A 7,531-nucleotide genomic window follows, 5' to 3' on the forward strand; every position below is an offset into this window, starting at 1 on the left:
CGGCCTCTAGCTTCTGGGTCATCACACTTTTGAGCTCGGCCTAAAGGGAGTCGACCTTCTGCTACGCGTCATCGTGCTCTTGGCAGGCCTAGTCATGCTCTCAGAAAGCCTGGTCATGCTCTTCACGAGCCACGCCACATTCTAAGTGGAGCCTCTTTGTGGTTTGGATTAGTTCATCCTGCTCCTTGCGCAGCCGAGTGACCGCCGTGGCATCTAGACTCACCCTCTTCTCTAGGGCCACGGGCTTCTCTTTGGCCCTCAGCTTTAGATCCCTTTCCTTCTCAACTTTGCCTAGAAGGTCAAGGATCCACCTTTAGATCCCTTTCCTTCTCAACTTTGCCTAGAAGGTCAAGGATCCACTGGCGGGTCTTGGTGTCCCTCTGGAGCAACTCATCTCGCTCCTTCCTAACCCTGGTGGCTTCTTCGTCATCCTTCCATGACCTGACCAATAGGGCCTCGAATGCCTTCTCGGCCTCATTAGCATCCCAATAGGCCTCAGCCACCCATGACTGAAGATTCATTGCCTCCTCAGCGAGGAGAGTCAGCTCGGCCGCCCTCTGCTGGGCAGTAACAAGCTAAGCTATCACCTCCCCATGTAGCCATGCCTCCTCGATGAGGCGGTCCTAGGTTTCCTTCTATTGATGAAGGAACCAAGATTTCCCCTAGCTACGAGCTATAAGGGACTGCAGAAAGATGATGGTCAGGATACAAAATGTATATAGAGGAAGAAAAGGGCAAGAAGTAGGATCAGGCAAATACCCGATCAGAGGGAACAACAATGTCGCGCAATACGCCCATAGCATGGTTAAGGGCTTCGAGCACGGACGTGATCCCTATGTCAAGGCCCTCCCACTTCGTGCTCTCTGCGGCGCCGTGCAAGGTAAAAAGCATTGACGTTGGATCCTACGGATCCGCCCACTAGAGCAGGGGCTCGCCCTAGGTGGGTGAGCCACTGCCCACTGACATCAGGGCTAGGGATGATTCCTCACTGGCTCCATGTGCTGCCGGCCCCTCTCCCAGCACCATGACTCCTGGGGACCCCTCGACCACGTCCCCCTCCATCCGGCCCATGCCAGACACCATCGCTTGGGCCACCGATGGCACGCGTCACGCCGGTGCCATAGGCGCTGCTGCAGTTGCACCCGGTTGTGACCCATCTATCACAACCACCGCCACCTCCACCTGCGTCGGTGGGGTCATGACCGACTATGCCGCGCCCACCACGGTTGGCGCCATAAGCGTGGGCGGTAGCCCCATCCGTCCTGCCATCGGTAGTGGTATCACGGCTATCATCGGCTGCTCCGCGACCTCCAAAGACGCCCCTTGAGCACCCGTGTCTGCCCATCCCACCAAGGGCATAGGCGCCACCATGGGCAGTGCCTGACCAGTCGGCGGCGCGATCACACTAACACCGCTCCCACTCGAAATGAGCGCGACACTAGCCGATGGCTACCGCCTCAATTGGAGGGCAATGCTCTTCCTCGGCGCTAGCACCAAATGATTACGCTGCCTATCGACATTGCATGGGACAAAAAGCATAAGTCACGATGAAATCTGACTAAGACAGGAAAAAACAGATGAAGTGATAACCCACCTCAGCGCCATCAGGCGATAGACGTGTTTGGGGGGCAAACCCATGATGCTCGCTCCGCCTTGTCAGAATGAGACTGTTTCGCGCTTGCCCCCCCCCCTCCTGGGTAGAGGGGCCCACTCCCTTTGGCTCTTGGGCATGGCGGTAGAGCCGCCCGCCTCTGCTGGCACCTCGGGCACGACGGAAGAGCCACCCGCCTCTATTGGCTCCTGAGCCATCATCGCTGTCGGTGTCCTCCCCTCATTCCCATGCCTATAGCTTTCATTGCTTCTTCCTCTTCTTGTCCTCCTTCACCTTCCTCAGCCGCTCGCCCTCGGCATGATTCACCGCCCTCACGGCTGAACCCCTTAGTAGAGGCGTCGGGTGATCCATGAGGATGAGGTCCCTCAGCGAGTCCCACACCTCTTGAAGTTAGTCTCACAGAGTTGGGAAATCAATTGAAGAGAAGGCAAAAGAAAGGGAAACTTACGAAGACGATGTAGCCTGGCTCCGGCCGCATCGGAGGAATCCTTCACATAGCGCGATGAACACCACAATGTGCTGGATCCCGTTACGATTGAGATGCTATAGCTCAATCTTGTAGTAGTGTAGCAGCCCCCAAAGGAATTTGTGGGCAGGGGTCGCGAGCCCCCGCTCGTGGAATTGAGTGAATGACACCACGTAGCCATCGGGAGGCGATGGCAAATCCTCATTGTCGAGCAACAACAACTCCTCGGCCGAGGTCCGTGCATGGAGAAGACCATGATGGATGAGGCCCTCCATGTGCTAGAAGGTGATGTTAGAATGACACCATGGATCCATTGGAGGTGGGGATGGATGGATGCGGGCTCAACGGTGGTGGAGATGTGGAGGCAGGAAACCTAAGCGATGGCAGTGGCGGTGTGGCTGTGGAGGCAAGGATGCAACATATGGAACTCGGGGGGCTAACCCTTTGGTTTTAGAGGAGCGACGGGTGTGAGGAAACCAACCACCCGCCTAGATCTCCGCGCCTGCCGCTACCTATTACCGTGTCTCGTCGTGGGGTGTGCCCACACAACCTATGGCTGTCCCCTCAGAAAATGCGCCGGACATTTTGCCTTTCTGAACGGGCCATGACCCACCACAGGTAAGAGGGATATGGAGCTAAAAGACGCCTCTATGGCCCGTCTAGGCCTAGGAGTTCAAAGGTTGGCCCACCAACGGGTTCAACAACCGCTCCGGACACCTTTAGAGTAAGGGGTGGAAAAGGATGGGCCCGCTAGCGGCCAGTACCTGGGCATATGAGTGTCGCGGGCATCCCGACCGACGTTCGAGTCTCAACTAGATATGATCCATGGTTTTCCTCGAAGAGAGGCAGAGAGCCCTCGAGACCAGTCGAATAGACCCAAGAACTATATGGATTGATCGCTGAGAATCTAGAGTCGGTCACCAGCTGACCCAAGTCAAATCCCCACGAACAGGATGCCGGGGCCCTACTTGGACTAGCCTGTTAATAGCTCATCGAGCACCATGATTCGTCCATAGGGGAAAATCAAGACATGGCTCAGCCCCTCTAGTTTTTATCAAAAAAACACTTAAGGGAAGACGATCACAAAAATGAGCCGACTCTCGACCGAACCCCTATCACAGGCGGGGGCTTGAGGAAAGTTGGACTCGCAAGGAGACCAAACGCGCGATCACAGAACAATAGACCCCTGAAGGTTCCAATCATAATGAAATGGAATCGTCATCCTCAGGACACGTCGTGGGCGACGAAAGAAGGCCAAGGCCCTTAGAGTCCTCTAGTTTAAAAAATCCTACGAAGAAGTATTCTACTCCTCCGCAGGCTCGGGGCTACTGTCGGGGACCAATACTAGGGTACCTGAAGAGGAGGAGCTAATGGTCATCAACATTGATTCATCCGAGCAGTCAAGAGAATGACTATAGCTCCAACTGACCCCCAGGTGAGCGGGCTCCGCCTCGCCCGACCTTTGGGGAAGGGCTCCGCCTCACCTACCCTAAGGTCGTGCGCTCCGCCTTGCTCGACCTCTAGGGGAGGGCTCCATCTCGCCCGACCTCAAGGTCATGCGCTCTGCCTCACCCGACCCCGGGGCCGCAAACTCCGCTTCGCTTGACCCCAAGCCCACGGGGTTCCACATTGCTTGACCCTTGGGTTTGCGCTCCACCTCGCCCGACCTCTGGGAGAGGGCTCCGCCTCACCCGACCCCAAGGCCGCAGGCTCCACCTCACCTGACTCTTGGGTTTACGCTTCGCCTCGCCCAACCCCGAGGCCGTAGGCTCCGGCTCGTCCGATGGGGTCCCATACCGCCGCCAACCACTCTAGGTCTAGGAGTATGGGCCTGGGTGAAATCTCTGACACCAAGGAAGAGATCGACACACCCCGATGTAACCCATGGCCATGATAGGCCGTGCTTGAGGATTCACGTCGAGAACAGCGTCGGGCATACCTGTGCTGTTCTGCCTAACCCCCGTACGAACACTGACATGCGCGTTGGCTCACCATGATGTCCACTGCGACAGAATGGAACGTTATGACCGACAGACGACGCCTGCGTATGGTGCCAGTGGCGGACAGGGCCACGACGTAGACTTGTCCCTATTGACATCTATAGGGTCGGTGGGACCCGCATGAAAGATAAGAAGGACCCGGCGATCCTGAAGGACTTCCTCTCTCCCTCCCATTCTTCTCTTTTCCTCCGCTGTAACACGTGCTTTTCCTTGGCCTATAAAAGGAAAAGCAGGGCATCCCATGGAGGGGATGGACCCATTGAGGACCGATTCGATCCGACCCTAAACCGATCAGATCCAGACACACACAAGAGCAGCAACCGAGCTCTCAGCACCCTTTCACTCCATTCACTTGAGACTTAGGACATGTCCCTCTCTTGCCTGTTTGTAACCCCTACTACAAATTTTCAGTGCTAGTAACATGAGCAGCAGCGACGAACTGGACATAGGGACTTTCTGCTCGAACCAGTATAAACCTCGTGTTCTCTAAGCACACCATCCGGGCCAGACGTGCAATACTAGAAATTTACCCATCGGTGATAACTCGAAACACCGACAGGAGGCTCGTCGGCGTGTGGAGTTTGCCGGTGTAGAGCTTGCCGATGGCGCAGAGCTCGCCGCTCCGGTGGAGAAGGCCACGACAGGTCTAATGTAGCAGGCCACGACAGTGGAGAAGGCCGCGACGGATCTGGCACAAGCTGTCATCGCTGCGGTGAAGATGGCGGTCCGAGCGCTAGCTGGAGAAGGCCGCGGCGGGCAAGAGGTGCGATAGAGATGTAGGAAGGTGGGCGGCCACAATCGGGCACGGTGGAGATGCCAGCCGGTGGGCCCAAGGACACCGTGGAGAATGCCGAGGCGACGCGGAGGAGCACGGTCGTGATAGAGCACGATTACGACGCTGCAGTGGAGAGCCTTCTAGAGAATGGAGACAACATGCTATGGTTAGAGACGAGTGGATAAGAGGATACGACTTTTGGGCCATTGGGCTGGTGTCACAGCTCGTGAACGGGAACGTCCGGACGATCAGACGTCCTGATCTTAGCATTTCTGATTGTAGATATAGTTTTATGGTACACGTACATTCTTAAAAAAGTATTTTTGTTATAGAAAATAACAGTTAGTTTCAAGTTATTCTAAACTGATGATCTCATGATGAAGTCAGGCGCGCTCATGCAAACATTTTTTTTCCAGTGCAATGAAGGCTCTTGCATGCAAACATGATCGTGTGTCCATATCCATGTATATCTCCATCCATTGTGATGCACTGACTTCTGACTAGCTTGTCACTACTCACTACTCAGTCTCTCTCTGCAAGTCTCCGGTTTTGCCAGCGAGGGTCAAGCTAATTGCAGTGAACCTTGAAGTTTAAACACTAGGGCAAATCCTAAATTTCCACACGATTTTGTCCACATAAACTTGATTCTCAAGGCAAATCAACAGACACTTTTTAACAAGTTCTACTTACTTGGTTTGTTTTTCCTGAGTTGGCGTGCTAGACATTTGATTGATGGACACATGAAAAATTAGACAAGCTCATAGTAAACAGGTTACCACGGAATTGCGGAAAATCGAGTGGCTTAAATTAGTCCAAGCTGTTATAGTTTGATACTGCCGATGCTCGGCTGCCCTGGTATTTGTTTTTTTCTTCGTGACATAAATGCACTCATGCACACGTATATAAGTTCCCCCTCTGTCCATAAAAGAATGCAATTATACGCCATGTTCGCTTGGGCTTGTTTAGCTGATAAGTCATGGCTGAAAGTACTATTGACTGATTTTGGTGTGAGAGAAAAATGCTGCGTCCATAAAAGAATGCAATTATACGCCCTGTTCACTTGGGCTTGTTTGGCTGATAAGCAATGACTGAAAGTACTGTTGGCTGATTTTGGTGTGAGAGAAAAATAATATTCGTTGGTTGAAAAAGTACGGTTTATAAGCCAAACAAACCCAAACGAACAGGACGATAGAATCTGTGGTGGTCAAGCTAGCTGAACTTTGACTAAGTTTTTATAGTAAATAGTATTAACATTTATATCTATATAAATAAATTTATTATAAAAATATATTCTATAGCTAATCTAATTATACTTATTTTTCTATCATGACAATTAGTATTTTCCTATATAACTTTAGTCAAAGTTTAGAATATTTGACTTCTTAAAAAGTGAGAATTACATTCTTTTTTATACAGAGGGTGTATATCTGAGACTAATAAGCTGATAAACCTTTAGATTGGTGAAGTCAGTCTTGCAGTTGACAGAACTACAAACCTTCGACCATCTTTTCGCTGTCCCTGCGACCTTCAGGTCACGTGCACTAGTGCGAAATATAGCGTCCTTTCGTGGAGGCAACGGAATAGAAATATGGAGTTCTTTTTTTTTTTTGGTGCGTAGGCAAAATGCTCATAAAAATACGGGGCTCTCGTGTTCTTGCCCCTACTTTTATGTGCAATTATGATTTTACTCTCGTTTTTCTAACTTTGTGATTTTGTCCTTAACTGTTCACAAGTCAACGCGATTTTGTCCCTGGTCAACGATAAAAACAAGGGCAAATTCGCGTTGACCAGAGGCAAATTCGCGTTGACTTGTGAACAGTTAAGAACAAAATCACAAAGTTAGAAAACGATGACAAAATCATAATTGCACATCTGTGTAAGGGGCAAGAACACCATTTTCCCTAAAAATATATGATGTCGATAGGTTTATATATACCAAATCTGATGTGTGTATTGTTGAAGATGCCCTGATTACCGTGCGTGTGGTAAAGGCCAATGCACCTCGTGAGATAGAGACACAAGATTAAAAAAAAAAAACTTTGTACATATGCATATGGTCCCCTGTAGCTCCACCGGCCGCAATATGTTTATCGTCACGCTCCCATGCCGCTGCTCGTCATGCACCTAAAACCAGCCAAGAAGGCACTCCACGAAAAAGTGCACACTTTTTTTTGGTAGAGGGAAAACAACGACGACGTCTCACTCTCACCCGATCATTAAACTATAGAGAGTATATATCCTCTCACATCTAACCTATATACTCTTAAGTAAGGATGGCAACGGATCGGGTTTGGTGCGGATATCCGCGGGTTTCGGGTTCTGCGGATTCGGGTTTGGGGATGGTTTTTCACCCACGGTTTTCGGGTTCGGGGCCCCAAAACCAATCGGGTTTGGTTTTCCACCCGTGGATATCCAATGGATATCCGAAATAAATCATTTGGAATTAAAACTCATGTTTTATAATATACTAATAATAATTTGTTTACTTAGATTATTAAATTTATTTAAAGTTGACTCATGAAAATATTTATTATTTGTTGCCTCTTGTTTATACATGTGAATATGTGTATATATATCCGCGGGTTTCGGGTATCCGTTCGGGTTTCGGGTATCCGCGGGTTTGGTTTTGGTGATGGATTTCCATCCGAATCGGTTTTCGGGGCGGGTTCGGGTTTCGG

The sequence above is a fragment of the Miscanthus floridulus genome, chromosome 13 (genome assembly GCF_019320115.1).
Source record: "Miscanthus floridulus cultivar M001 chromosome 13, ASM1932011v1, whole genome shotgun sequence".
In the NCBI taxonomy this organism is placed as follows: domain Eukaryota; kingdom Viridiplantae; phylum Streptophyta; class Magnoliopsida; order Poales; family Poaceae; genus Miscanthus; species Miscanthus floridulus.